Source organism: Galeopterus variegatus, unplaced genomic scaffold, assembly GCF_000696425.1.
Source record: "Galeopterus variegatus unplaced genomic scaffold, G_variegatus-3.0.2 Scaffold4489, whole genome shotgun sequence".
NCBI lineage: Eukaryota > Metazoa > Chordata > Mammalia > Dermoptera > Cynocephalidae > Galeopterus > Galeopterus variegatus.
Window position 1 is genome coordinate 69462 of NW_007730600.1, and position 11188 is coordinate 80649.

The window sequence follows — 11188 nt, forward strand, 5'->3', positions numbered from 1 at the left end:
CAAAAGTCTGTGGACCTGGGCTGGATTTTGACATAGTTTCCATCTATCTCCCACTTGCAAATGAGAAATATAAGAATCATGTAGTACATTGTACAAAAAGCAAATGAAAAAATCATGTTCTTCCTTTTTATTGATAGATACTATTAACTTCTCTGATGTCTGCATCTCTCTCTCCTGGAATTTCCAGAGTTCATTATTCATACAGAAATAAACTTCATAGAAAATTTACATTTAGTGTTTAGAATTTTATTGATAACATCAAAGTGGTAATTTTTTTTCTTGATACTGTGTAAATATTACCTCAAGTGATTTGTTTTGAAATATTATTTCTGGTTTTACAACTAAATCAGGGACTGGCTGTTTAGCTCGGTTGGTTAGAGTGCAGCCTTATAACAGCAAGGTCACAGTTTCAGATACACATACCATCCAGCTGCCAAAAAAAAAGCAAAACAAAAGCAAACAAGCAAAACAAAACAAAATCTTAATTAGGGTAGGGGCTGGCCAGTTAGCCCATGTTGGAGAGCATGGTGCTGATAATGCCAAGGTTAGATCCCTGTACCAGCTAGCCTCCTCCCCCCAAAAATCAAGTTAGCTTTACCCAAAAATGCAAGGATGGAGAGAGGCATTAGAAGGGCAAAATACTGAAAATGGGGTATTCACTGAATGTTGTTGAACCAGGAATTGAGGCAAGTTTGACAATAAATCTACAGACCTCATCCCTAGAGTACTGCCATTAATATGACTCTGACTTCAAATCTCTGTACTGTTCAGCTGTAAACCCCAAAATCTCAAGATGGATTCTTACTGGCCTAATTTTGGTCACATGTCCATCTCTGAACCAATCAGTTCCTCCTAGGCAATCAGGTCCTGCCTGAGCTGGCCCCTGTGTACTAGGAAGGGTTCTCAGGGATGAGGGCCTCTCTGTGGGCCAAAGAGCCACTCCTGAAGAGTCTTCTACACTGATGGTTAACAGTACTAACTCTCTTCCTGACAGGCCTCAATATTACTCTTTTTCTCTTCTTAATATTCTAATTAATTCACTATTCATTCACCCACTCTATATTTGACGATTGTCACATTGTATCCATAAGCAAATCATTCATTTTCTTCCTCTCTATCCATATCTGAGCNATTGTCACATTGTATCCATAAGCAAATCATTCATTTTCTTCCTCTCTATCCATATCTGAGCTCTGTAGATTTACATTAATTTTAAATTCTACCACCTGAAAATGTGTTTTCTGCTGTCACTGTTACTAGCATATATAAGAAGTATCAAATAGTTCCAAATTACTGTGTGGTTCTCAAATCTTAAAAAGTTTCTTATTTTAAATTAACACGGATCGCCACAATTTTTTCCTAGAATTTCTCCCTCCTCCCCATACCAGCCAGCCACCAAAAAAACAAAACAAAATAAAACAAAAAGAATTACTCCCTCTGAACCTGATTACATTTTAATAATTCCTGTTTTGACACGTCACAATTATTATTCTTTTTGACATGGTGAATCTAAACCACCACTCTTTTAGGCCGGCCCGTGGCTCACTCGGTAGAGTGCGGTGCTGATAACACCAAGGCCGCAGGTTCGATCCTATATAGGGATGGCCGGTTTGCTCACTGGCTGAGCGTGGTGCTGACAACACCAAGCCAAGGGTTGAGATCCCCTTACCGGTCACCTTTATAAAAAAATAAATAAATAAATAAATAAATAAATAAACCACCACTCTTTTTTCTCCTCATGAGTTCCACACACTACTATTTCTAATTAATATTAATAATAATAATAGCTATTATTTGTGCATGCAAACACCATAGATGTAATATTTTATTTAATTTTCACAACAATCTTATGGATATTAAAACTTTTGCCACAAAACAGAAAAATGGGCAAACTGTATATTCTATGTTTTGCTCATGGTTTGAGAAAGTCACTGGCAGCAATCTGTTTGAAATCAGAATTTGTTGCTTGGTGCTCTGCCTCTGAAATCATTCTAACTCTGTTTCTCCTTCCTCAGCGAGGCTGGAGAATGAAACCTGAAGACTCTGATTATCAGCCACAGACACGCATCACTGTCCTTGCTTTGTCGATTATTATTTCAATAGATGGTTAACATATCTGACATCTGGCATTATTCTCTCCGATTTCCTCTCTAACAACTGATATGAACATAATGTTTTTATGACCATGAGAAATGAAACTTCAAACATTAACTGCCGCCTGCTTGCTTTTTATTGTGTGTGGGTGCGTGTGTGGGTGTGTATGTTAAACTGTTCCAGTGATCCTTTCAGTTTTCAACTATATCCTATATCTAATTCTGTTCTCTCCCTGAACAGGCTCACTCTGCTGGTTTCCTCGCTATTAAGTTAATAATCACTGATACATGCCAAGAGCAATATGTCTAAAAAATGCTTTTAACCCTGGTTAAGTGTTATCATTATACCCATTGGACAGAAAGGAAACTAAGACATAGTAAGAAAAAGGTCACATAGTAAGGTCACACCACAGGTTAGTGAAGGATTTTACATCCAGGCAGTTTGATTCTATTTTATTTATTTATTTATTTTTGCTTTGCTGTAGGCAGTTTGATTCTGTAGTAACATTGTCCAATAGAAATATAATGTAAACCACATGTATGTAATTTTACATTTTCTAATAGCCACAAAATACAAGTAAGAACAGGACAGAATTATTTTAATAATATATTTTATTCAACTCACTACATCAAAAATATTATCATTTCAATATCTAATATTAAAAATTAATGAGATTTTTACAAAGCTAAATATATCCTTACCATATGATCTAGCAATCACACTCCTTGGTATTTACCCAAAGAGTTAACTTATGTCCACACAGATGTTTACAGCAGCTTATGCATAATTGCCAAAACTTGGAAGCAACCAAAAAGTCCTTCAGCCTTGGATTGAGTGTCCCCCCAAAACTTGACCCCCCACTATGACAGTGTTAAGAGGGTGGGAAATCCTATTATGGTAATTGAAAGGTGGGGCCTTGAAAAGGTGATTAGATTGTAGAACCATGCAGTAGTGAATGGGTTAAAAATGGTGGTTGGGGATGTTGTTTGGAGGGCATTAAAAGGAAAGTGAATGAGGTTAGTCTCTTCTGCTTCTGCCATCTCGCAACGTGATACTCCGAATCACTGTCACCACCACCAAGGTCCTCACCAAATGTGTTCTCTGCACTGTGGACTTCCCAGCCTCCAAAACTATTAGCAATAAATTTTGTTTTCTTTATAGATCATCCAGTTCCAGGTATTTATATTATAAACAACAGAAATGGACTAATACAGTAGGTGAGTGGATAAATAAACTGCAGTACATCCAGACAATGAAATGTTATTTAGTGCTAAAAAATGAGCTAAAAAGCCCTGAAAAGACATGGAGGAAACTTAATGCACATTATTATTTTTTTATTTTATTTATTTATTTTTTTAAAAAGATGACCGGTAAGGGGATCTTAACCCTCGACTTGGTGTTGTCAGCACCACGCTCACCCAGTGAGCGAACCGGCCATCCCTATATGGGATCCGAACCTGTGGCCTTGGTGTTATCAGCACCGCACTCTCCCGAGTGAGCCACAGGCTGGCCCCAATGCACATTATTAAATGAAAGAAAAGGCTCTTTTTGATCTGAGAAGGCTACATAGTGTGTGATTTCAAATATGTGACATTCTGGAAAGAGCAAAACTATGGAGACAGTAAAAAGACCAGTGGTTGCCAGGGGTTGGGAGGAGGGAAGGATGAATAGGCAGAGCACAGGGGATTTTTTAGGGCAGTAAAACTACTCTGGTACTCTGGATGGGGTGCTGGGGCAGGGAGGGCGGTTAACAAGTAATTGGTGAAGGTCCACAAAAAATGATTACATTGTGTAATGATCGATATAGCCAAAAAAAATTCTACCTTAAAAAAAAATACTCTGGATGATACTATAATGATAGATACATGTCATTATATGTTTGTCCAAACCCAAAGAATATACACCACCAAGAGTGAGCCCTAACGTAACCTATGGACTTGGGGTGATAATGTTGTGTCAATGTAGGTTCATCGATTGAAACAATTGTACCGCTCTAGTGGAGGATGCTGATAATGGGGAAGGCTGTGCTTGGGTCTGGGTATATGGGATATCTCGTACCTTCTTTTTCAATTTTGCTATGAACCTAAGACTGCTCTAAAAAAAATTATCTATATAAAAAATGTTACTAAAATTCCTAGGAACATCTAATGCTTAAAAATGTTCTTTCATAATGATCTCTGGGTTTTTGCTTGCCTGGGGTTAGCAGTTGAGCAGATGATTTATATTAACAGTTGATTCCTTCCCCACCCCGCTGACCTCACCCCCTCTCAAATAGCAGTATGCCCATATTTGCAATTGTTCTTTTGCCCTGATGGTATATATACGTAGAATTGTGATGGGGGAGAATAAGAACTGAACCTGTTGGAGTGAGCAAATTGAAGCCATGTTGGGACTTAAAACCACCTGGGCTGTAGGCAAATTTTAAAAAGACAGTTTTTTTCTTGGCATGCATTTCTCTGTGTTCCCTTTTTCCCCATGGTTATTTGATATTTTGAACCTTGGTTATGGAGCAAGATGACATAATTTACATGAATGTAAAGTTGTTTTCCAGCCAGCTTGAAGCTGCAGGCTCACACGTACTACTCAGACCCTGAGATAACAGCAAGGACAGGAGCAGAAACCCGACTGGAGCCTTGGCGAGACCTTGCACCTGGCCTTTTGCACGTCCTCTTCTCTCCTGCTTTTCATTTCCCACATTCCATTCTCTCCACCCGCTCCTTAAAAACCCCTCAGCGAATCTGAGTGTTTGAGATGGCTTTAGTCTGGCCGTTCTCCTTCAGGTTTAGCCTAACATGTCTCCTCAGGTCACTGGTATACCTGAATAAAAGCTGACTTCCTGTTCCACTAACATTTGACTTTGAAGTGGTTTGTTTTTGAAAGGGGCAGGCAACTGGACCTGTTCCCTGTAACCAACCCTCACAATAATCATGTGGGAATTCTTTTTTTGTGATCTAGAGTACCACTTTTTTTGTGGTCTAGAGTACTCTGTAGCTCCTTCAGTCATCATAGTCTTTTTCAAATGTCAACAAGTAAAACCTTACTTCTGTCTTCCAATTATTGACCAGATTGAGTGTGGGGGAAAGAAGAACTTGCAAAATAATGTAGACTGGCAAAACAGTGCTTCTAAGTTCTTATATATACATAAAAAAAATCAGGGCATATGCATATATTTGAAATTATTCTTCAAAGACTAAAGAATAGAGAAGTAATTAAGAATTATTTGTCAGTGTCTTGGATTGAATTGTGTCCCCTAAAGTCCATGTGTTAGAAACTTAATCCCCACTGTGACAAGTGATAAGAGGGTGGGAAATCTTATAATGATAATTGAAAGGTGGGGCCTCGAAGGGGTGATTAGATTGTGAAGAGCATGCCCAAGTAAATGGATTAATCCATTGATGGTTAAATGGTGGCCATGGGCAGGGTTCTGAGGGCTTTGAAAGAAGATGCAATGAGGAGTTAGCTCCCTCTCTGCTCCGCCTTCTCACCATGTGACACCCTGCATTGATGCAGAGTCACCGGATGTGTTCCCTGGACTGTGGACTTGACAGCCTCCAAAACTGTAGGCAATAAATTCCACGTCTTTGTACATTACCCAGTTTCAGATATTTTGTTATAAGCAACAAAAATGGACTAATACAGTGGGTAAAAGTCATAACTCTCCTAGTTCCTAGGCACATTCTTTTGGGCAAGTTACTTCACCTCTTTTTGCTTTAGTTCTCACATCAGTAAAATGGGCATAATGGTATTTATCTCATGGGTCATTGCCTGGCATGTGGTAAGTGCTCAATAAGTGTCTTTTAAAAGTCTCTACATTTGTATCACAAAACAGCCCACAGGCCTACTACTAACTCAATAAAGTATTATAGATTCTTATGCTTCTGGGAAACAAATGCCTGGCAAGGGAATTAAGTTTGCTCAACTATACCTTAATTTAATTCTTGAAAAAGTGGGATAATTTTCAATAATCACATGACATTGTACCTATCCAGCAAAACCTTCCAGGTAGTCATAGAATCCAGAGTCATTCCGGATTCAGTCTTTGGTACATTGTGCCCCTGTACCTTTTGTTTCTTCCCCCCTACTTGTCTTGGAAAAGAAAAGGTTACTATTCTTGTTGATCACCTTGATTCTTAGATCTTGCTTCATTTCCTCTCCTGTAGTGCTTGCATTCAATTTTTTCCTATGTGACTGCTCTTACAGTGTCAGTGTTCAAAGTATGCATCTGTGAATGCAAAAGTAAATAAGAGTTCTAATGGGATAAAGGGGGTGGGGGAGAGAGAGAGAGAGAGAGAAATTTCACATGACTTCATCCTAAGTCATATTAAATCCATTGTGAACTTTTTGCTCAGAGCACATGTCGGTTCATACAGCCATATTTCAATTGCTTGACAGCCACATATGGCTGGTGGCTGCTACATGGAACAGCATAGCTCTGGAGTCTGCCTTTTTAACCCTGTGTTCTGCCCCCGGTGTATTCTTTGCTACATATTCCTTCATTATGATTTTTTAAAAATTTCTTCTTATTTCTCTAAATTGTATCATGGTGAAGTTGAAATTATCCATAATGTGGCCACAGGAAATTTTAAAAATCAAGCCACTCGAAAGGATAGTTTTAAGCACCCACTCCAAACTTTCAGAAAACTATTATTGCATTCATATTTCATTTGTGAAAGAATAAGTAGTCATAAGTGTTTTTTAGTCTTTAAAACATCTCTTAAAAATAAGTTTAATTAGTATCTGTGGGTTCAAACTGAAATTTATTTGGCACTTATTGAGCACCTTCAATGACGCAACCTGTACTTGTCAGAAATAATACAAAGAAGCTCCTGAAGGATCAAAAGAGGAGGTACACGGTCTAGGAAGCAGAGCAGAAAGGAATTTGGGTTGGACTTTGGAGGGGCAGCCGGGGAAATTTTCCTGTGGGAGGTGACATCTAAGTCATCCTCTCCTCCTCCCCCAACAATTATTATGAATGTGGCAGGGTCAAGTTTGGATTAGGAGGGAGATGGGATGAGATTTCCAGGCAGACATCATCAGAGGGGAAAAAATATGAATACTGAATCCAGACCTGAAACAATGCCTTAACCGACTGCACTAGTTGCCAAAAGTAAGGCAAAGAAGCCCTGAAGGAGGACGTGTATACGGAGAGATGGCACCTGAGTGAAAACAAACGTGTTCCCTGCTTTTCCCAATTGCCCTCCACAGTGAAATCCCGATTTTAACTGTCAGTGTGCATTAATACTTCACAGAGGACTTAGATTATAGGCAGATTTTTTTTTCATTTATTTTAAAGGTATATTTTGCCGTTAATAGGTGTAAAATTGTGATACCTAGAAGCCCAGATCCCTAAGGATCCATATAGTATGTTTGACAGAAGAAAATTAAGAATGTAGCTTTCTCCTAGATTGCCTCTTTGAAGTCATCCAGAAGAGGAAATTATCTTAAGACAGATTTTTTTTAAGTAAAATTTGTTTAGATAAATGTATTACTCTTTAACTAGAGTAAATTCAGCCCCTCGTATACAGAAATGGACGTTAAATTTCAAATGTCTCACGTGTTGTAACTACTCATGTAAAAATCTTACCACAGCTACAGATCATTTTATTGGGGACTTGCTGAACAACAATTGAAATCCTATCTGCATACTCTCTAGAGATCAAAGAAGATGAAATTCACTTTCAAATAAATTTATAAACATTATCCTAAAAATGTTAGTTCTATTGAGCCTACATTTGAGCAATTGTGTAATCACATAACTATCGCAGAGAAACTAAAGATGAGAAATTGAAAAATACTTTAGGAGACAAAATTATTGCTGTTTTTCTGGATCAATAGAAGAGACTTGTTAAATAGCAACATCAAAAATAAGGTACTTTATGTAGAAATTGAATAAAATAGGAGCAATTTACTAATAAAACTCCCATTTACATAATGTATGTTCGTAAAACACTATCTGAGAATTATAATTACAATTCTATCATGTTTCCATTTGAGCGCTTACATAATCACTTAACTAATAACAACAAAACTAAAAGAGAAAATGTTCAAAATTATTTCAGAAGACAAAATTCTTGCAGTGTTTCTTGATTATTTAGTGGGCCTGTTGACAACAACAAAAATACTGTAATTACCCTACCTACAAATAGAATAAAGTGAAAACGATTTACCTTAAAAATTCAGATTTAGGTAATCTACAGTTGTAAAAAATATCTTAAGAGTTATAATTCTCTCTAGCTTTCATTTCAGGCATGGAAATGATCTCTTAATAGCAATAAAACTAAGACATAATAATAAAATTACTTTAGAAGAAAACAAAAATGCATTTTCTCATGACTCTGATCTTTGGAAATAGGCTCCCCAGAAGGCTAAATCAAGGCTGAAGGTGCATCACTCTGTTTTCAAGTTGTATGAACAAAAGACAAAATCCAGCCCTTGTGAAGAGATTTCTTGTTGCCAATGAAGGATGTGCTGGGCCATGGACTTCCCTCTGCGGAAAGAATTCTTGGGGAGGTCCATACTATCTTTCCAGAGAAGAGAGCATATGACAGGAAGTCCTCTTCTCAGGAACTTTCCCCTGGCACCCATCTGTGACATTTGACCTCTGACAGAGAATGAGGTAAAAGAACAGAGCCTGGGCAGCTACCTCCTGTCCAGGTGAGAGGATTGAATTGTCATTGAATGACCGAGATCATCTGTCGGATCATTCCTATTGGCTTCCATTTCTGAAGATGCATGCCTCTCAATGTTGTCAAAAGAAGGTCCTGAGTATCCGCCAGCATGAGGAGCACCAGGGGAGACTCTGTCTTGGTCTTTGGCTTCCATTTCTGAAGATGCATGCCTCTCAATGTTGTCAAAAGAAGGTCCTGAGTATCCACCAGCATGAGGAGCACCAGGGGAGACTCTGTCTTGCTCCTGAGGAGGAATTGCTATGTCCAGAAGCAGTTGGCCTGATAGAGGAATTTGGGCCACACTACGCACACATCTGGATCCCTGAGCCGTCCCAACCTAATGCTCCTCCTCCTTGGTACCATGGGATTCTGGTACTTCTCCAGCCTCTGCCAAATACCCTTTTAGAATATCAGGGACATATTTTGAAAAGCTGAAATTTAAGTTCTTCATAAATCATTATTTCTCTGAAGTATAAATTTTATTTTCTTAATTTATCAAAATTTTTCTCAGCCAACGGAACTCTCAACCAAATATTGAGAGATTTTTTTTCCCTCAAGATAACTTATGATAATTGATAAGATCAGATAATTCTTTCTGATTTTTTCTAGAAAAACTTTGGCTTGTATTCTGAAGGTGCCTAGTTCTTCATATGTGTGATTTTTTCATCTGCCTTGGAAAGATTCTTCTCTTTTTTTCCATAGTAAGTAACTTTAAATTGAATATTGCATAATCATTTTATTTTATTGATGCAGGGTTTTTGTTTTGTTTTCTTTTTGGCAGCTGGCCAGTAAGGGGATCAGAACCCTTGACCTTGTTGTCATCAGCATAATGCTCTAACCAAGTGTACTGATGCAGTTTAGTAATTAATGACTTCAAGTTTCTACTGAAGCTCACCTTCTTTTTTTAGCTTTTTGTTTTTGGTGGCTGGCCAGTAAGGATATTGGAACCCTTGACCCTAGCATTATCAACACTGCACTGTAACCAGCTGAGCTAACCGGCTAGCCTGTAATCTCACTTTCAAACTGGATTTTTATGAGTGCAATGTCATTAGTGAATTTTTGAGACTTTTACTGTTATCCATAGTCATCTGTTATTTTGACTTCTTCAGTCATTTAGTATGTATTTGATTGCTTCTTTCTTCAAGAGTTTTTTTTGTTTTTTTTTTTTAAAAGATGACCAGTAAGGGGATCTTAACCCTTGACTTGGTGTTGTCAGCACCACGCTCACCCAGTGAGCTAACCGGCCATCCCTATATGGGATCCGAACCCATGGCCTTGGTGTTATCAGCACCGCACTCTCCCGAGTGAGCCACAGGCCGGCCCTCTTCAAGAGTTTTTAAAGACACATCTTACCTTAGCCACATAAATCCAGTTTCTTCAAATCTCCATTTTAATAACATAGGCATAAATCTTATAACCTTAGATTAGGTAATGGTTTTTTAAATATGACACCAAAGGCAAAAGCAACAAAAGAAAAACTTGATAAGTTGAACTTCATCAAAAGTAAAAATTTGGGGCATGAAAGGACACTATCAAGAAAGTAAAAAGACAGTACACAGAATGGGAAAAAATATTTGCAAATCATAGATCTAGTAAGGGTCTAGTATCCAGAACATATAAAGGACTCTTATAACTCAACAACATAAAAACAACCCAATTAAAATGGGCAAAAGGGGCCGGCCTGTGGCTCACTCGGGAGAGTGTGGTGCTGATAACACCAAGGCCACGGGTTCAGATCCCATATAGGGATGGCCGGTTAGCTCACTGGGTGAGCGTGGTGCTGACAACACCAAGTCAAGGGTTAAGATCCCTTTACTGGTCATCTTTTAAAAAAAATAAATAAATAAATAAAATAAAATAAAATGGGCAAAAGTATTCTTTTTCTTTTGGACAGAAGTATTGAAACATTACATTGTACCATACAAATATGCAGAATTATTGTGTCAATTAAAAATAAAAATAATTTTGGCCGGCCTGTGGCTCACTCGGGAGAGTGTGGTGCTGATAACACCAAGGCCACGTGTTCGGATCCCATATAGGGATGGCCGGTTAGCTCACTGGCTGAGCGTGGTGCTGACAACACCAAGCCAAGGGTTGAGATCCCCTTACCGGTCATCTTTTTTAAATAAAATAAAATAAAATAAAATAAAAAATAAATAAAAATAATTTTTAAAATGGGCAAAGGAGATAAATAAACATTTCTCCAAAGAAGATATACAAATGACCTATAAGCACATAGAAAGATGTTCAGCATTATCAGTCATTAGGGAAATGCAAATCAAAACCACAATGAGATACCACCTTATACTCACTATGATGGCTATAACAAACATTAAAAAATGGAAAATAACAAGTATTGGCAAGGATGTGGAAACATCAAACCCTCTATAACCTGCTGGTTGGAATATAAAATAGTGTAGCCACTC